This window comes from Callionymus lyra, chromosome 9 (assembly GCF_982586985.1).
Source record: "Callionymus lyra chromosome 9, fCalLyr1.hap1.1, whole genome shotgun sequence".
Classification (NCBI taxonomy): Eukaryota; Metazoa; Chordata; class Actinopteri; order Syngnathiformes; family Callionymidae; genus Callionymus; species Callionymus lyra.
Window position 1 is genome coordinate 6849863 of NC_141826.1, and position 21565 is coordinate 6871427.

General features: G+C 44.8%; 1 pseudogene; it reads right to left on the reverse strand.

Moving 5' to 3' along the window:
* Positions 1–3072: 3072 nt before the first annotated feature.
* On the reverse strand, positions 3073–15396 carry LOC148071620 (tumor necrosis factor alpha-induced protein 2-like; annotated as a pseudogene).
* Between the last annotated feature and the right edge of the window lie 6169 nt (positions 15397–21565).

Genomic DNA, 21565 nt, shown 5'->3' on the forward strand with positions numbered 1-21565 from the left:
CGGTTCTAATTTGTTGTGTTCCTGTTTGGTTTCTCTACTTAAAATTGAAAATGAAGTAATTTTACATTTTTAATCTATGTTTGCTGCAGCCAAATGATGTAAAAATGTGTAATAGATACATAAAAACTTATTATCAGATACGATCTGTCCTCACATGTTCTTTTCGAGCTTCTCAATGATTATTAATAATAATGATCTTTATGGACATAACACGTTTCAGACTGAGAGTAGCGACACTATTCTTTAAATAATAGTAAAAAACAAACATTATTTAACAATAAGAAACAGCACCAAAAACATTAATATAATAAAAAACAAAATTTAATTAAGTAAATTGGGTTTAAACTTTAGCGTCACACCAGAGATACTGCCCCCTGCTGGACACCATTTGAAAAACAAAACGGAAAACTACTCCTAAATAAGTTGTTTTCGAGTAATAATGCAAATTTCAATTACAATCGCTGTTTATTAACTAACCTTTATCTACTAGGTTCTGGTAGTGAGTGATACATGGGCGAAAAATTAGGTGAAATAAGGCGGCATTAGCTTAGCTACATGCTAACGTCATGCTACAGAGGTTGGATTAAATAAATGAATAAGCTTCGAAAATAATAAGCCAAATTGATAGATTTATTAAACCATATCGACGATAGTGAGATGTTTATTTCCCCGTGTAGCGACACAAGGATCTCAACAGGATAAAAAGGTTGTCTGGTCAACGTTGACAAGTGTAACGGCTAGTTTTAGTGTTAGCCGCGTGACAAGTACAAACTTGAATCAAAAACTTCGAAGAGAAGGTAACAAACAAGTCGTCTAAGAAATGAAACAAATAAACAACAAAAAACGGTCACTCACGGAACATCGAGTCCTCACCGATGTACGAAAACATGACGGCGATGACACCTGCAAGTGGACGAACGCTCGCTTCTGATTGGCTGACACCTGAACCTGCGTCATTGATGACGTACACGAGGCCTTTAATGCGTCTTTATCGAAGCGATATAAAATGTAATTTCCACCTGGATTTACCGTATTTCGCATCGGACCTTCGGTAAGTATCACCTTTTCCAATTGAGTCCATCTTAGTTCTGCTTTAGCCACATTTTTGCTAACAATCCCACAACTGATCCAACGTCACTCAACACACACGTCAATAAAAAATACTTTTAATGTAATTTAAATGTAAATGACTCGTTTGAATTAGGCAGTAACTTAATTACTTTGACATGTTAACTAAAACAGCAAGAGATATTATAAATATAAATGTATTTATTTGTACAAGTAGTACAATTATTGTACAGTTTATTACCACAGATCATTGTTAGTAACATCACAATAATACACGTTGCCTAGAAAGTGCTGTTTCAACAGTTAAGGTTTATGTTTTAATTTTGGTTTAAACATATTTTATCTGATCAATAATCTATTGTACAGATGATTTCAACAATGGACCTCGTCACTATCGATCTGAGCAGCTTCTCGTCCGAGTGGACTGATCCAAGCACGGAGTCGGACACAGTCCACTCCACGTTCCTGTCCATGATCGGGGACCTTCCGTCTGTTCCTGATTTGGACTCTGCTGCTCAAGACGATCTGCTCTTGCTCAAACTCATTGAAGAGGTTGATGTCGAGCAGTTAGAGAAAGACTTGACCTCAGAGTTCAAGATGACGACGGCCCCTGAAACCCACCCCTTCCAATGTGGAGCCACGACGGTTCCATCGTTTGGAAGAGTGCTGTCAGAGAACACACTAAGGCACTACCATCAAGTCCCAGCTGGGTTGACTTGGGTCAACAGTGGAGTCCCCCCAGGGTTCTGGGTTCAGCCGCGACCAGCTATGGAAGTCATGAGCCCGCTCGTCTTTTTGTAAGTGTCACACATGTTCATATCCAACTCCACGTCTTAAATATCGTCTTGAAATTAACTTTCCTTTTCATTCTAGCAACAATCAGAACATCCAGAAGACCTCCAGCCGCGCTCCTTCTCCGCCTCAGGCCTGCTCTTCCACGTTAGTCCTCACGTTTGATTCGTCTAAATGCACACTTAACTCATAACATAGATCTAATGGCAATGATCTGATGTTCCACCAGATGCTGTGGGGCCAGACCGTACGTCAAGAGACCAGCGAACGCCTTCATGGTGTTCATGAGGGAGAACAGGCAGATGGTAAAAAACGCCATGAAGCCGAAAGATAGTGCCGAGACCAACACCATCCTGGGGCACATGGTGAGTGTCTAGAACACAGCCAGATTTGAACAAGTCCGAAAAGCTCTTGTTTGACGACCTGTTTTCCCTGTTTCTACAGTGGCGGAAGTTGTCGTCTCCAGACAAGGATTTTTACTATGGGATGGCAAAGGATGAGAGAAGAATCCACGCCGAGAAACACCCAGACTGGTCGGCGGGCAGCAATTATGTAAATAACTTTATTTTCTCTCTCTTTTGGTAAGTGTTTTGTTAATCTTTTTGTTTCTCTGTGTGCAGGGAAGGAAACACAAGAGGGAGAGAAAGAAGAAGAATCTTATCATCTAAAGCCGCCGTTTTAACTGCTGTACATATGTTGAGTGTAAATAAATTATTTTTAATCAAAAAGTCTTTTTGAATGCAGCAGATGATGTTGTCTACATCAGGGCTCGACAACCTTTATTGTGTAAAGAGCCATTTACGGGTCGTGTCCCGCCAAAATAAAACTCTGTTTGACGGATAAACTGAATCCTAAAAAGCTAATAGTCCTATAAAGTATATTTTACAAAAACAGGAAAACTTATTAAACTTATTAAATTTGAAGGAACACTTGCAGGATATGAGAAATTGTCCCTTTCTCTTGTCCCTTGATTTTAAAAATGAAACGCAAGACAATCCGTTCTCTTTTCTAAAAAAAAAAAAAAGTCCACCCTTTATTCCAAACATTTTTAATTTAGAAAAAACATAAGTATTTTCAAATATTTACAATGTACAAGTTCCCTTGTAAACAATACACAACATTTGCAAATATTATATTAAGAAATATACACTTTTATTTTCAAATATCATCCCTTAAAAATATTGTGGCCACATGAGCAAGAACATAAATTAATTAAAATTTCAAGGGATTAATCTGCAGTATTTATTGGAATTTGGAAATTATAATTTTAAAGAAGAAAACATGAGTAGGGGACACTTTGATTTCTCTTAACGTATCGTTCAGAATACTTTTCACCGTCTGTCGGTCCTCCCTGGAGATGTTTGTCTTGAGTTTCAGTAGAGCGGACACGTGTTTTTCACTGGAAAGAAATGGACACGATTCGATATATGGCAGGTTATTCTAAAATGGCATCGATCTTTTGGTCTGGACTTTATACTCGTCCTGATAAAGTTTGTATTTTGGTACCTGAGGTCGGGATATGAGGAGGCCAGTGTGACGACTTGCATCTGTATGGCCGGAACATCCTGGAGGCTCAACACTCCCGCAATCATGTCCAGGTATTCCTTCAGCCAGTTTTCTTTGGACCCCTGCACACACATGTTTTAATAAGCTTTTAATTATCTCTTTGAAAAGTTAAATTAAATGTTTTTTTATATTGAAAAGTTGAATTTATTTTAATTGAAAAATCTTTTTCAATAATTAGTATATTTAAAGGTAAGTAAGTAAGTAAGTGTTATTTGTAAAGCGCTTTTCGAGGCTAGACCATGAATAGCTCTTAAAGTAAGAACCAGAAATTTCAAATTGATCTTGAAAGAAACCCCTGAGTTATCTATTATAACCTCAGGTTCTGCGAGTTGGTGCGAAGCCCTCCAACGGCTTCGCTATGGGTTTACCCCGAGGCACCGCCTCGTCTCTGAGAAAGCTTAATGAACTCGCCACCCAGCAGGGGGCAGTACCTTCCTATAAAGGCGGGCAGCACCCGCCGCACTTTCTCCAACTGAAAACTCAGCGAGAAGGGCGGCCGCTGGGCGACGAGGTTGGAGGGCTTCGCACCAACTCGCAGAACCTGAGGTTATAATAGATAACTCAGGGGTTCTGCTTCATTGGTGCTCCGCCCTCCAACGGCTTCGCTATGGGTTTACCCAAAAGGCGAAGCCTGACGGGATAAATGTACCCCCAGCTGGACGCCGCTCCTGGAGCAGCATCACTAGGGCCCCGCCGGCCCAGGGTCCAATCCCACTTGAGCCGTGGGCCCTGAGGGGGGCACAACAGCGCTCAAGACAGTATGAGCTACTGATCCCGCCGTTACGTCGAGGAGATAGGCCTTAGCGAAGGTAGACGTGGACGCCCAAGAGGCAGCAGAGCAGATATCCTCTGCTGCCACACCCCGCAAAAGAGCCACTGAGGCTGCCACGCCACGGGTGGAATGTGCCCTCAGACCGCTAGGAGCGGATCCACCCGCTGCTCGGTAGGCACGGATAATGGCCGATCTCACCCAATGAGAGAACCTCTGGGGGGAGAGAGCCTCTCCCCGCCGGCATCTACCGTGGCAGACAAAAAGGGCATCAGAGCGCCTAAACTCGGCCACCCGCCGCAAGTAACAGGCCAACGCCCTCACTGGACACAACAGGTGGAGACGCTCCTGACCCGGGTCCGAGTGAGGCGGCGGGTGAAAGGCCCGCAGCGTGAAGGTCGTCGCCCGGAACAAGGAACTCAGAATCTTCGGGCGGAACGCTGGGTTAGGACGCAAAGACACCGAAGACTCCTCGACGCCAAAGGAAAGACACTCAGGGCTAATGGAGAGGGCACAAAGCTCACTTGCTCTCTTCGTGGTTGTTAGTGCCAGAAGGAGCGATACCTTGAAAGACAAGATATCCAATGGGACTTGGTCAAGAGGCTCGAAGGTCGGCCCTGTGAGAGAGTCCAGTACCAACTGGAGATCCCACTGAGGGCTGGAAGGCCTTGCAGGAGGTCGAAGCCTGCAGGCACCCCGCAGGAAACGCGCCACCAAAGGGTGGGCGCGAACCGAAGCACCCTCAAAACCGACATGCCTCGTCGCTATGGCTGATGCGAACACTCTCAGTGTCGCCACAGTCCGCCCGTTATCCAGCAAATGTTGCAGGAAAGACAGGATAGCGGAGACCAAACAAGAGCTGGGGTCCAAGGACCTGTCTGAACACCAGCGGGAGAATATCCCCCACTTTGAGGCATAAAGCCTACGTGTTGATGGGGCCCGGGCGTTCTCCAGCGTGTGGAGAACGTCCGGGTCCAGGGTCCCGATCAGCTCGTCCCGTGCAGGAGCCACACCTTGAGAGGCCGGCCCAGCACCGGGGGCGCTGTCAGTGTCCCCCCCCCCGCCTGACACAGGGCAGCGGGGCCCCAAGGGATGGCCCACGGGGCCCCGACCGCCATGCGCACCAGCTCTGGGAACCAGAGCGCCCCCGGGGAGTCTGGTGCCACTAGAATTAACCTCAGCCCCCCCCGCCTCGTCCTCCGAATCAGGGGGAGAAGGAGCCGCGGAGGAGGGAAGGCGAACAGCAGACCGACCGGCCACCTCGAATGGGCTAAAGCGTCCACGCCTAGTGGGGGGCGGTCCGAAGCCCTGAGGGAGAACCAAAGAGGGCATTTGAAGTTCTCCTTGCTGGCGAAGAGGTCTGCAACCGGGTGACCGAATCGAGACCAGATCTCGCTTGCCACTGCCTCGGACAGACCCCATTCGTCCTGGACGGCCCCCCTCGACAGTCTGTCCGCTACTGCATTCAGCTCGCCCGGGACGTGCTGGGCTCTGAGCGAAAGCAGGTGACAGTCCGCCCACAGCCAAATCTTCCTTGCCACACACAGAAGGGCTGGGGATCTGACTCCACCTTGGCGATTTACGTACGCCACGGCGGTGGAGCTGTCTGAAAATACTAGGACGTTGGACTGTGACAGTTGGGGAGAGAGGTGAAGCAGGACATTGTGAATTGCCTTCAGCTCTAGCCAGTTTATGTGTCTGAGCACCGGACTGCTCCAGACCCCACTGGCATAGGCCTGACCCGAGGTGCCTCCCCAACCTGTCAGGGAAGCGTCTGTGAACACTTGAGTGTAACGAAGGACGCAACCCAATGGAACTCTCCGCCTGAGGTTGGCGTGAGAGTTCCAGAACTGGATGTCCTGCAAAACCCGAGCGGGAAGGCGCACTTTCCGACCTCTTTCCCGCTTGAGGTCTAGCTTGAGACGACCAAACCATCTCTGAAGCTCCCTCATGTGCAGCAAGCCCAGCCGAACAACCGTGTGGGCTGCCGCCATGAGCCCCAGGAGGGACATAACAGTGCCTGCTGTTGTCACGTGACACCGAGCTTCCAGCAACTGTGTTGTCAGTCGGAGAATGGGCTGGATACGCACGTCCGGGAGGCGCGCGTATCCTTCCTCCGAGTTCAACAGTACCCCCAGGTAAACTAACTGTTGAGCTGGAGTCAGAGCGCTCTTGCTGAGGTTCACTGTGAACCCCAGGGTGGCAATATGGCTCAACACCTTCTGTGTGTGAGCGTAACTTTCTGCCTCTGACCTGGCAAGGATCAACCAGTCGTCCAGATAGGTCAAGATCCTTACCCCACTCACTCTCAAAGGCTCCACTGCCGCTTCCACACACTTGGTGAAGGTCCTGGGTGCCAGAGAGTAGCCGAACGGAAGTCGAGTGTACTGAAACACCCGACCCTCGAGGGCGAAACGCAAGTACTTTCGATGTCTCTTGACTATCGGTATGTGAAAGTACGCGTCGGTCAGGTTGATAGATGTCATCCAATCTCCTGGACATACACCTGAAAGCAGTTTCTTGACCGTCAACATGCGAAACGGGCGGGTAGCTATGAACTTGTTCAAATAGCTGAGGTCCAGAATGGGCCTCCAACCCCCGGTCTTCTTCGCCACGAGGAAGTACCGGGAGTAAAACCCTGACATCATCTCGGCTGCAGGGACCAGTTCTACGACCTCCTTCTGCAGCAGAGTAGACACCTCGTTTCTCAGACAGGATAGTTTCTCCTGCTCCACCATACGCGTCCAGAGAATCCCTGAAAAACGCGGGGGTTGACGGGCAAACTGTAGCGCATAGCCCCGCCTGATTACTCCCCCCAGCCAAGTGGGTCCTAGAAGTAAAACCAGGCGACTCCAAGCCGAATAATGTTCTGTCAGAACCGCAGCCCTGGCGAACCTTGGGTAGTCCTCCGGCCCGCCCCCCATGGACGGGCCGTAGACGAAAGGGCATCACACAAGCCGCGTCTCTATCTCTTGAATCCACAGAGCATGTACTCGAGTTGGATTCACTAGAACCCCCACTCTCATACATAAAAGCCGGCTCTGTGGGAGAAGCGCGCAAGTGCGCGTGACACACCTCAGATGCGCGTCGTGCGTGTTTCCTTCCCCCCCCGGAAGTCTTCCCAACTCCCTGAGCACTTCTTAGTGTCACCGGAGCTGACAAAACCCGCGATGTGGAGGAAAGCGCTGGAGAATTAACCCGGAGCTGAAGTGAGTTAGGTCGCGCGCGCGTCGGCACCGCATCACTCACCCGGTCCCGTACATTCTCCAGCCCCGCTGGCGGTCCCGATCTGTTCGTCACTCGTGAGATCCGACCGCCACGCACCTCTCCAGTTGATCGACCAGACGGGACGGAAGTTCCTCGCCCTCGCCTGGTCTCAGAACGGCGAAAAAACTCGCGCGTAAAAACACCAGGTTGCGTCAGTTCCATGGCGCTTCTCCGCCGCCAAACGTGACGTCCTCCACGGTGCCAGTGTTTGTAGACAGCGCTGTGGGGAAAGGAACAACCTCCGGTTAACATAGACATGTCCGGACAAGTTCCACTCACCTCATCAGCTGTCACGCTCTGTCGGGCACGAGCGCTGGTCGACGCGGAAGTAAACACAGCTGATTCAGCCGGTCTCGCGGACCTCTGCTCGTCTGTAAACAAAACACATGTGGTTGGAGTCTGCCCCTCATTCGTGTGGACAGACTCCGTTATTGCAGTCTCGGTATGACCCGGACGAAGGGGTTTAAAACCTCCTTCGGACTGTGTTATGAGAGGAAAATCACGCCGTCTATGACCGGCGGAGCATGTTAGCTTAGCATTAGCGGCGAAAGTTTCTAATGACGCCTGTGAATACGTCACACTCACAGGCGGAAACACATGCACGCTACCAACATCTCTCTCAGAACGAACCACAGAAAACGTCATACGTTCTCTTGTTTTATTCCCGACACATTCCCTTGAATGAATAGGGGGGAGGAGCCCTCGGCCGTCGACTCTGCTGCGGCTGCTGGCTCCCCGGCTCGCGCTGCGGATCTTGGCGACGCTCACTCGTCGCACGCCGCCGCTGTTGCCGATGTTGTTGGTGCTGCTGGGGTGGCTGGTCTCTGGTGACGCTTCCCCCCAGCACCAGATGATGATGCCGACGAACGGGATCAGAATCAGAATCAGAATCAGAAAACCTTTATTAGTCCCGCGAGGGGAAATTCGGTTTAACAGCAGCAAGAGAAATGAAACACCCAGAAATAAAAACGAGAAATAAAATCTAAATGGAATTAAAGATAAATCTGCGCTATATAATATTTACACAATCATATTTACATAAATAACAAGAGGTGCAGTTAAATAGTTATCTTGGTGTGTTTTTGTTGTGGAGTCTGATGGCAGCAGGGAGGAAAGACCTGCGGTACCTCTCCCTCACACACCGGGGATGGAGCATCCTATCACTGATGGAGCTCCTCAATGCCCTCAGTGTGTGCTGGAGAGGGTGAGACAAGTTCCTCCTCATGGAGCCCAGCTTGCTCCGCATCCTCCCTCCAGTCACTTCCTCCACAGGATCCAGGGGGCGCCCTAGGACGTAACTGGCCTTCTTAATAAGGCTGTCCAGTTTTGCCCTATCCTTTGCTGTCATGCTGCTCCCCCAGCAGACCACACCGTTGAAGATGGCAGAGGCCACTACTGAGTCATAGAATGACTTCAGGAGCGGCCCCCGGACACCAAACGACCTCAACCTCCGGAGCAGGTAGATTCTACTCCGCCCTTTTTTATAGAGAGCAGCAGTGTTATCCACCCAGTCCAAGCGGTTGTTGAGGTGAACACCCAGGAACTTGTAAGTCGTGACAATCTCAATGTCCTGTCCCTGGATGTTCAGTGGTGAGGGGGAGATGGAGGGACACCGCCGGAAATCCACGATCAACTCCTTAGTTTTGCTGGAGTTGATCTGAAGGTGGTTTTCCAGGCACCAGTCAACAAAGTCCTGGACAAGTCCCCGGTACGGCCCGTCATCCCCGTCCCTAATGAGGCCGACGATGGCGGAGTCGTCCGAGAACTTCTGCAGGTGACTGGTGGGAGACAGGTGTTGGAAGTCTGCAGTGTACAGTGAAAAGAGGAACGGTGCTAACACTGTTCCCTGGGGGACCCCTACACTGCACAGTACAGTCCTCGAAACACCATCCCGGGTCCTCACGAACTGTGGACGGTTGGTGAGGTAGTCCACAATCCAGTCCGTGAGGTGAGTGTCCGCTCCAGACAGCTCCAGCTTGTCCCTCAGGATGTTTGACCTGATGGTATTGAAAGCACTGCTTAGATCCAGGAAAAGGATCCTCACAGTGCTTCCAGGCAACTCCAGGTGAGAAAGTGCTCGGTGGAGAAGGAAGATGATGGCGTCCTCCACGCCGATGTCAGGTTGGTAGGCAAACTGCAACGGATCCATGGAGGAGCGCACCAGAGGACTCAGGTAACTAAGGACCAGCCGCTCCAGAGCCTTCATAAGGTGGGATGTCAAGGCCACAGGTCTGTAGCAGCTGGGATCCTTAGGGTGCTGAGTCTTCGGCACCGGTACCACACAGGACGTCTTCCACAGTAGTGGAACTCTTCCCAGGGTCAAGCTCATGTTGAACAGAAGTCCAACAATTTCACTTAACTGGTCAGAGCACGTCCTGAGTACTTTGCCACCGATGCCGTCTGGTCCAGGGGCCTTTGTTGTCTTGGTTCTCCTAAGCTGATTTCTCACCTGGAGAGGTGTGAGGGACAGGCTGGGGTGGGGGGGCATTGTCCCCTGCGGAGTCAGCGGGGGGGCTGAAACAATACAAGCTCGGGGGAGAGGAGAAGGTAAGTGTAGAGGTGTGAATGGTTGAGCAGGGGGGGGAGCCGACACCTCAAACCTTGAAAAATAACTGTTTAAGTCATCGGCCCAATTTTTATCCCCCGCTGCTACAGAGAGCCTGGTCTGATGTCCGGATATGGATTTCAAACCTCTCCAGACATCTCTGGTGTTGTTGTTGGCCAGACTCTCTTCCATCCTCCTCCTGTACCTCCCCTTTCCCTCCCTGATCTTTCTTCTCAGCTCCTTCTGGACTGCCATCAGATCCTCTTTGTTTCCTGACCTAAAGACTCTCTTCTTCTCCTTTAGGAGAGCCTTTATATCAGGATTGATCCAGGGTTTGTTGTTGGAGAAGCATCGTACAGTTCTTGTTGGTACAATGCTCTCCACACAGATCTCCGTCTCCGCGTATCCCCGTCGCGCATCGTCATCACGCCAAACGTGACGTCATCCATGACGTTTCTCCGCCAAACGTGACGTCATCCATGGCGCCGGGATTTTCTTGACAACGCTCATCGGCGGTCAAACCCCGTCAGCGCATGTCAACACGGAAGTAAACACAGCTGATCAAGCCGGTCTCGTGGACATTTGCTTATCAGGCCGACGAACGGGATCTTCTCCGCGTATCCTCGTCGCGCCTCGTCATCACGCCCATGCAGGTGATGGCGGAGCTGCGCCGCCTCCTGCCGGGCCATTCCTCTCAATGGTGCGTCCGTTCCATGGCGTTTCTCCGCCAAACGTGACTTCATCCATGACGTTTCTCCGCCAACGTGACGTCATCCATGACGTTTCTCCGCCAAACGTGACGTCATCCATGGCGCCGGGATTTTTTTGACAACGCTCATCGGCGGTCAAACCCCGTCAGCGCATGTCAACACGGAAGTGAAGTAAACACAGCTGATCAAGCCGGTCTCGTGGACATTTGCTTATCTGGAAACAAAGCACATGGTTGAGTCTGCCCTTCATTTGTGTGGACAGACTCCGTTATTACAGTCTCGGTATGACCCGGACGAAGGGGTTTAAAACCTCCTCCGAACTGTGTTCTGAGAGGAAACTCTCGCCGTCTATGAACGGCGGAGCATGTTAGCTTAGCATTAGCGGCGAAAGTTTCTAATGACGCCTGTGAATACGTCACACTCACAGGCGGAGCCACATGCACACTAATACCTCTCAAGTGAACCCGTCGAGTGCGCTGCAGGAGGGCCATGAGACCTGCAAGAGATACTCACCTGATCGCTCTCGCATACCCCATGGTCGACTCCATGCAGCGAGCCAGTCGTCCTCCTCGTCGACATCTGTTCATGACCGATGGACGACTCAGCTCGACTCATCAGGGCCCAACACGTTGGAACGTGAGCTTGTCGAGTGCAGCTCACAGGACTGCCGTGTTGTCTATTTTAAACAACACGGCAGTCCTGTGTTGATCATAATCATGATCTGAGGCGGCGTGGGTCGACAAGCCTCGAACGCTTCCCAACACTGTCAAAAGCCGTGGGAAGCGCTCGGAAGGCCACATAATCATCCCGTGTGATTTGGGCCTCTAGGCAAAACGAAGCAGACATGTGTGTCTCCTCTTCAGGGAGTCTTCGTGCACACATGGTTCACTTCAATATTCATTCGCCATAATTACATTCCACTGTCAGGAGCTTTCTCGCTGAGTTGAAAAAGGAGATAGTGCGGCGGGTGCTGCCCGCCTTTATAGGAAGGTACTGCCCCCTGCTGGGTGGCGAGTTCATTAAGCTTTCTCAGAGACGAGGCGGTGCCTCGGGGTAAACCCATAGCGAAGCCGTTGGAGGGCGGAGCACCAATGAAGCAGAACTGGCAGCCATTGAGAAACTGACAGCCATTGAAGAGTTTTAAGGATTGGAGAAATGTGAGTTCTTCTACTAGAGTGGGTCAGAATTCTTACAAAAATGTATTGCATGAAACCAAACACACCCTGTTTCATTTTACAATATCGGTTTTCATGGCATCAATCATAATGTCATCAGCAAAGGGACAATGAAATCCCGCGAGATTCTGGCGATAACTGAGGACGAGAGGATACGCTCAACTCCAGCAGCTTTAAATTAATTACTTTTCTTTTACAAAAAGATCGATTTGATTTCTTTAATAATTCAACATATAAAGGTCATTTATATTATAGTTCAATTGGTAGCCTTTTAAATAACTATAAATATAATGAATGTTTATGTTTTGTTTAGGCTACGATTAAAAATAAAATAGAAATCAGAAAATGTATTTTTGAATTATTGGAATTAAAATATCAAACTCTACAGTAAAAAAACAATTAATTCATTTTGAAAGTATTCAAAAAATTGTAACCACAAAATCAACCTTTCGATATATACACATTATTGAATTCAATTATTTAAAAGAAACAATTAAATGCTTAAACAACAACATTTCAATAAAAACAAGTTTAAGGTTAAATTCAACATATTCTAATGTCACTGAACTACGTCCATAGTTTCACCACAGTTTCTCACCTGATCACAGAACCAACGTTGTAAAGTGTCGGCGTCGCTCGTCACTCTGTCGAAGGCCTCCTGCTGCTGAGCCCGACTCCTCAGCTTCACGTCTCCCTTCAGCAGCCGTCTGACGTATTCCACCGTCACCTCCTGGTGCAGCTGTCCGATCAACTCCTGAAGACACGGATCATGAGTCTTAGCTCGTGAAAACTTGTTTTTTTTAGCTCTTTTTTAATACCTGGTGAGAAGATTCAGGGGATGATCATCTTGTCGAACGTTGACGAGTGCAGCCAATCGTGGGTTCCAATCTTTCTGTGGTTTGGCTGGAGCGACACAAGTGATGGATTTTTATTTTGATCACCTGTACGTCTGTTATTGACACTCACCTTGAGCACCTGGTGGACCGGGCTCAGTAGGAACTGGTGCGCCGATTGTTTCATGTCGGCCAGGACGCTCATGCATCTCTCTCGGACGTCGTCCAGGATCATGGAGCTCTTCTTCAAAATAAAATCCCTGCAGACACATGACAGTTGAGTCACATGACCACCTCGCGGTCACACCCTGAAGTCGGAGGCTCCACCTGAATTGTTGAATCCATCCGAGGTTGGCTTTGATGAACGGTTTTCTGCTCCACTTGTTTTGCTTCATGACGTCCTCCTGGAAGTCCTTGAAACTAAAACATTAATTCATTTGAATCTTTTTTCTTTTGACGTGAGAGACGTTACCTGCACAGCGAGTCGCTCAGTTCAAGTTATACACTGGACCTTCTCTCTATCACCCACGACCATTCCCGCTGAGGTCAGCATTCCGTTGATGAGCTGAAGTGTGAAAATGAAGTCATGGTTTGAAATGTTACCGCTACTAGATTTAGCCAAAAGAATCCTTTTTTTTCAAATACCTGAATGATGTCATAGGACATGGTGAAGCTTCCGTCCTTCTTTGTCGGCTCGCTTTTCCACGATTCCCTCGCTTCCGCCAGGACTTGACTGATGAACGTCGTCATCTCTGCCTGATCAAACCAAAAAAACTTGATACGTTATCAATCACGAGTTATGATTAAATCCTACAATCTTAGGTGTATAAATAGAAAAGTGTTAAAGATCAACCGAGACATCTTATCTATAAAAACATTTGTTCCAAAGGTTGTTAAAGTCATAATACGTAAGTTTGAAAAAAAAAATGTTGGCTCCCCCTGTGTCAGAAAAATATAACTGCAATGCTGTCAAATCAGTCAACCATGCCTGTTCAAAATGACAACAATCGAACAGAAAATACATTTGAAAAAAAAAGGTTTTAAGAAAGAACTTTTTTTTTAAATACTTTTTTAATTTGTAGGTATTTTAACTGTGTATTGTTTTGTTGTTTAAGCACTTTGTGACCCTGGTTTATGGAATAGGGAAATTCAGATTTTTTAATTATTGGAATCAAAATATCAAACTCTATATGTAAAAAAAAAAATTCATTGACTGTGAAAGTATTTTTAAAAAAATATTAAATGATTCAATAACTTTGTGTAGTTTTGTCTCTCAGGACAAACCTGATGATGAATGAATAATGAATGGAAATTACTTTTGTCTTGCCCATCAAAGTTGTCTTCAATGAAACAATTCAGTAGTTACTAAATTAAGTCATATTGTAAGGGGTGGAGTCAATTTATACAACTTATATTTATAATAAACAAATGGTAAATTACATGTTTTTTCTTGTCTTGACCACATTTTTAAAAAACTAAATTCACTTTATACTATCAAATTTTACAACCTGAAACAAAATAACAATGCTTGGAAAATGTTTGTTTTTTTATCTTATTCTTCAATAATGTTTTAAAAGCTTATATTACTGTGTAGTTAATGTGTAAATATACCTGTTGTTTGCTCAGGTACTGCTTAAACAGTCTTATAGAATAAGAAGATTATATTGATAAATATAAAATCACTTTTATTTCCAGTTAAAAACAAAGAAGGAAGTTCAAGGTAGGAATAGCATTGGTGGGGAGTTGGACGGGCAACTTACCCAGGATAATAGTCAGTGACCCATTGCAGCAGGAACTTGCAGTCCTCATCCCCCAGCCCGAACTCTGCAATCTCCTCCAAGCCTTTGCTCATTTACTGGTGGTACAGCTCGGCATAGAACTGACAGATGTCCATCTCCGGAGGGTAGCAGCTCTTGACCACCTTCACGACCGTCAGCAGGTCCTCCTTCATCTGCAGGCCCATGCTGTGGATCTTCGCCTGGAGGCAGTTCTGCTTCACCGGACTGCTGAGACCGACGGGTTCTCCATTCGCTCCTCCACCAGGCTGGTGAGCACTTGGTCGTGTTGTTGCCTCCATCTGCTCTGCCTCCAGGATGGCGCCGACCCGGCCATTTGATCCACCAGTTGGTCCTGCTCCTCCTGCAGCTGGACTGCTTTCACGGCAGACACTAACACGGCCGCTTCTTGTTCCCCCTTCAGAGACTCTTGGTCTATATGGTCTGGATCACGAGAGTCTCCAGGATTTTCTGGTCCGAAACAAGCTTGAGGACTTTTTTGTCTTCCTCTGATTGACCAAACAGAAGCTTCTCTTTGTCCACCAGCTGAAGAGCTGCCTCGTAAAAGTGAGATTGCTCCAGGTCTTGGTCAAAAGAGACGACTGGAAGAGAAACAAATAAGTGGTTAGATATTGAGCGTTCCTTCTGACCTTTGCTGACTGGCCATATTTTGGGGAACCTCCAACCTCCGGCTGGGCTTCCCTCTGGGATCGGTGGCACGTGTGACGCCGCTGACCTTGACCGGAGCCTCATTCAAGCCGTTTGCTCTGCAGGAAAACCATAATACAGCGTTAAAATGACAAATGGGTTTTTTCCATTCATACATGATTTTTTCTTACACTTCTGAATATTTTAAGATGCTGAACAATCATTTTTAAGAACAAAAAAACCCATTATTTGCCATTTTGTAACCTCATCTAGAGCCTGATATTTAATTATTGGCACTAAACTGACAAACATTATCAACTTCAACTTCTATCCTCAGCCAGATTTTATGTTAAAATACATTTACATTTACACAGAAATTCAAAACACGTTGTTAACGCAAACATCCTACTCACCAGATTTGTTCGTTTTGAGAGGATTCTCTTCCAAGCAGCCTTTGGCTGATGTGAGCTCCTGGAAGTTACAGTCGGGGAAATAACTCTCTGGTCCTCTGAGCGTTGGAGGATTTCTGAGGCTACAGGCTCCTCCCACTTTCCTCCCACCCCTTGCGTGCACACACCCACGCACTCATCGTACTTTCACCTTCACTTTTGTCTCGTTGTTTGCACAAGCATGCTTCTAGTTTTCATGCGGCACCTTCATTCCAGGGCAGCAACATTTGGATGACTTTGCCAGGTGTTATTGTGAATAAAGGTCACAATTTAAATCCAAGTCAAAGTTTCAGGTCAAACAAAAATTCAATTAATTAATTTCATGCAAGGTCAATAAAAAAACTTTTTTTTCAAGATATCTTTGCATTTATTTTCCTTATTATTTTTGATTTATCTTCGTTTTAGCTTCATGTCATTTTATTACTTCATTTTCATTCAAATTTCGTTTTTTATATTGAGGGGCATTTTTATCCGTCTGAGACTCGGTTTAGAGCCTCTACCCTCAAAGAAGTTAACCTTGACTTGACTTTTCACTTTGATTTAAAAAATAAATCAAAAGATCTTCATAGTCGTTTCTCCTTTCAACCTTTTAGAAAATGAAAATAAAACGAGACAAAACTGAAAAGATGTTCCACAGTGTAGTCGGTTTCAAAATAACTTTTAAAAAGTGAACAAATATGCAGTGGTGGAGGTTGTTCACCTTGACCCTGAGACAACACAAGGGATACCACAAACACATTTGTTTTAGGGCCTTCGGGGTCACCTTGACCCCCAGACAACACTAGTTCAAATTCCCGTTCTGGAGACTCTAATTATCTCCATGAACAAAATAAAAATCAAATCATAGCTTTTTATCCATTATATTGTAAATCTAAATAAACAAGGATCAAAAATGAATGATTTGAAAATTATACCTTCAGGGTAATATTATAATCATAGTTATTATATTCAAAAGTTAATACATCTAAAATGCACTTTTTATTTTTATTTGACCGAAAAAGAGAAAATATTGTGTATGAAAATATATATTTATTGACTAGTTTCAGTGCTGGAGAAGCTAATAATATGTAGCGGGTCCCAGCAGGGCCTTCGCTGACAGATATGATAATCCTGGAATTACAATGGACATGAACGACACCGGACCACAAGTGCTCATGAACCAAGTCTCTTGGATTATCTTTATTCACATATTTTCATTAAACTGCAATCGTGACTCTTCCTTTGTTCTTTTTCTTTTGCATTAGCAATGGTTTAAAAACCACTTTCAAAGTACATTTACATAAATGTCAATTTTACAATTTTCCTTTGAAAACAAACCATGTCTTTTAATCACTAATCATTTTCTTGTTATCAATCATTCCTTCACTTCCAACATACACCCTTCATTCTTTCATCAAGAATAATAATCGTACATTATGTACAGTAGATGCCATAAGTGAACACTTAATAAAACAAAATGAATCTCTTTTGCAGTTTAACTCGCCAAAACGGTATAACATATTTATTTCTGCGCGTGCTTTCAACCAGGGCGGCTCCTATAACTGGTCTGAACTTGCAGTCATGCTAGCATGCTACATATACTCCACACAATACTTTTCTCACTTCAAAGCACACAAATGCACAATTCAGACTCACACACCACACACACACGACTATTTTAACATATTAAATATTACCGCACAAAAGTCAAGGAGTCAAAAGAAAAATACACACAGAAGCATTTAACTACGGCCACGGACGCCATTTTAGTAATCGCCACGATCATGAACCGCAGCACTTTCTATGTTCACACACATAACTGTCATATCAAAAATCCTTATAAACAGTTTAAAGTAAGAGGAATTAAAGAAAGAGTTCTTAACCAACCTGGAATTACAATGGACATGAACGACACCGGACCACAAGTGCTCATGAACCAAGTCTCTTGGGTTTCACTTGTGCGAAGTATTGCCATGAATACCGTCGCCCGCAAGTGCTGCCACCTTGTGTCCGTTTTCTGCATGGCATTGCACATTTATCTTTATTACACCCTCTTAGTGGGACTAAACAACAAACCAAAAAGTGACAGAAAACATTATATAATAATATCTAAACAAAACACTTTTGTGAGTATCACAAATACATTTAAAATCTCACCAAGGATGAAAACTAGATTTGTTAAAATGAATGATGAATATATTTAAATATAATCTTTATGTCAACAATTTAAATAATAAATATCTATATCAATTTAAAAGAGCCAATACTATGATAAAAAGTGGGTTTGTATCCAGACATTTATACTCAACAGTGTCAAAGGTCGAGCCTGGGAGCAGGAAGTTGATGCAGATTTGACAGACAGTCATTGTTGAGAGAGAGAGGCAGGCGATGAGAATCACTGCGTGAGGAAGGTAACGTTAGCCGACAACAACTTGTTAAATATATCATTTGGATTTTGATTTGCGTGGAACTCCTGTATAACTCCTAGATGGATATCAGAAAGTTATTTGCCCGCAGCAGGGATAAAGCAATGAGGAATGAGAGGTAAGTGAAGTCCTAGCTAGCTAGACAACATAAGTGTGTCTTAAGTTAATGCTAAGTTAGCATTAACGTCATTCCTTCTATCAATATGTGAATAAAGATAATCCAAGAGACTTGGTTCATGAGCACTTGTGGTCCGGTGTCGTTCATGTCCATTGTAAGTAAGTAAGTAAGTAAGTAAGTAATTCTTATTTGTATAGCGCTTTTCCAGACCAGGGTCACAAAGCGCTTAAACAATCAAAACAATATTCAATAAAGTATATATTTTAAAGATCAAGATAAAACTGATAACACAACAGGAGTTCCAGAAAATCAAGGAAAAGCCTGAACAAATAAAAACGTCTTAAGATGTTTATTAAAGGAGTCAGTAGACTCCATCAAGCACAAAGAGAGAGGAAGATTGTTCCAAAGCTTAGGAGCAACAGCCTGAAAAGATTTCTCTCCTCTGGTTCTGAACCTTGTGCGAGGAACCGAAGAGTTTTAAGGATCGGAGAAATGTGAGTTCTTCTACTTGAGCGGGTTAGAATTCTCGCTGCAGAGTTCTGAATCAACTGCAGGCGAGACAGCTCCTTCTTGTTAAGACATGGAAACAAACTGTTACAATAGTCCAGACGAGAAGAAACAAACGCATGGATTACAAGCTCCAGATCATGTTCCGACAACATTTTCCTAAGTTTAGAGATTTTTATCAGTTGAAGGAAACAGTTTCTGGTTCCAGAATTATCATATCTGTCATCGAAGGCCCTGCTGGGACCCGCTACATATTATTAGCTCCTCCAGCACTGAAACTAGTAAATAAAAATATATTTTCAAACCCCATATTTTCTCTTTTTCGGTCAAATAAAAAAAAAAAAGAAAAAGTGCATTTTATGTATGATGTATTCATATATTTAATTTAACTTTTCAAAGAGATAATTAAAAGCTTATTGAAACATGTGTGTGCAGGGTTCCAAAGAAAACTGGCTGAAGGATTACCTGGACATGATTGCGGGAGTGTTGAGCCTCCAGGATGTTCCGGCCATACAGATGCAAGTCGTCACACTGGCCTCCTCGTATCCCCACCTCAGGTACCAAAATACAAACTTTATCAGGACGAGTATAAAGTCCAGACCAAAAGATCGATGTCATGCTAGAATAACCTGCCATTTATCGAATCGTGTCCATTTCTTTCCAGTGAAAAACACGTGTCCGCTCTACTGAAACTCAAGACAAACATCTCCAGGGAGGACCGACAGACGGTGAAAAGTATTCTGAACGATACGTTAAGAGAAATCAAAGTGTCCCCTACTCATGTTTTCTTCTTGCAATACTGCAGATTAATCCCTTGAAATTTTAATTAATTTTTGTTCTTGCTCATGAGGCCACAATATTTTTTTTTTTAGAAGAGAGAACGGGTTGTCTTGCATTTCATTTTTAAATTAAAGAGAAAGGGAAAATGTCCCATATCCTGCCCGTGTGCCTTCAAATTGAAGTTTTATTAGTTTCCTTGGTCTAAAAATCAAGTTCAAGTCTGTCTTTTGGAATATCTTACTGCTCAAAGCACAGTCTTATTAAAAAGGGAAAATACATAAGGTTTAAAATATTGCTTCTGGCGCCGCCAAGTGTCCCTAAAGTGTAGCTGCCGGCCACAACATACTATGCATTTGTTTACAAAACAAGATAAATTCTCTTGTTGAGTCAGTTTAAAAGATTATCATTAAGAAAAACAGGAGTTCTAATGTCATGTGCCGAGGTGTCAAATGAATGTTGTTATTGACGCACCGTTCTAGAACAATACCTGGACGTCATCAATGTAAGATGTACTGCCTTCTCAGCCAACTTGTTTCCTTGTTTTTATTTACTATGAATGATGGCTGAACCGAGACGAGTTGGCGAAGACTTCAGAAGCAGAAGTTACTGTAAACACGTCCGCTGAGAATCACCGCTGCAGGGAAAAGGAGGAGAGGAAAAGCCCTCTGAAGGACCGGGAATGGCCCCACATTCCAGTCATGGTCCATAAAAATAGTTTCCTATTTATTTTATTAATTTATCTTAAAATATGACAGTCCTGGATTAAGAGTTAGCCACTTAGCATTTAGCTTGCTAGCTCTTTATACGGGACCTCTGTTGAACTTTTAGTGTATATTTAAACTCATAAACGAGGGAAACGTCTACTTCTTTGTAACAAGATGGCCCCAGATTTCTCTTTTAATTTCTGCACCATTTTTAAACGTTTAGAATAAGTAGTTGATTGTTTAAAAGTTAGAAGTAGCTCTGCCACTAGCATTAGCTTTTTATTTTAATTTTTTTAATTTGTCCAAAATGTTTTCTGGAGTATAAAGAGTTAAACTTTCAGACACATGCTACATGTTTAAAACAGACCATTTATTAGTTCATAATTTTCTTTCCTGTTTTTGTAAAATATACTTTATAGGACTATTAGCTGTTTAGCATTCAGTTTATCCGTCAAACAGAGTTTTATTTTGGCGGGACACGTCCCGTAAATGGCTCTATAAACAATAAAGGCTCTCGAGCCCTGATGTAGACAACATCATTCTGCTGCATTCAAAAAGACTTTTTGATTAAAAATAATTTATTTACACTCAACATATGTACAGCAGTTAAAACGGCGGCTTTAGATGATAAGATTCTTCTTCTTTCTCTCCCTCTTGTGTTTCCTTCCCTGCACACAGAGAAACAAAAAGATTAATAAAACACTTACCAAAAGAGAAAGAGAGAAAATAAAGTTATTTACATAATTGTTGCCCGTTGACCAGTCTGGGTGTTTCTCGGCGTGCATTCTTCTCTCATCCTTTGCCATCCCATAGTAAAAATCCTTGTCTGGAGACGACAACTTCCGCCACTGTAGAAACAGGAAAACAGGTCGTCAAACAAGAGCTTTTGGGACTTGTTCAAATCTGGCTGTGTTCTAGACACTCACCATGTGCCCCAGGATGGTGTTGGTCTCGGCACTATCTTTAGGCTTCATCGTGTTTTTCACTTTCTCCCTGTTTTCCCTCATGAACACCATGAAGGCGTTCAGGGTCTCTTGACGTAGGGTGGTTTTTTGCCACAACCGCATCAGATCATTGACAACATTAGATCAATTTTATGAGTGAAGGTTGCATTTTTGGAAAAGTAAAAAAAGCGAGAGAACTAACTGGGAAGTGCAGGCCGGAGGAAGAGAAGGAGCGAAGCCGGAGGTCGGCTGGACGTTCTGGTTGTTGCTGGAATGAGATAGAAAAATGATATTTAGAATCAGAATTAATAGTACAAAAAGGAGACAAAACTTGTGTGACAAGAGGGTTCATGGTTGGCACTGCTGGAACATTCTGGAGACACAAACACAAAGAAGGTCATGAACAGCTACTACATCAACAGTTGACAGTTGATCAGCCACTGACCTGCTGTTGGAAAACAACGTGTTGTTCGTACGTGTTTCCATGTAAGAAGGGATGAGCCATCATCG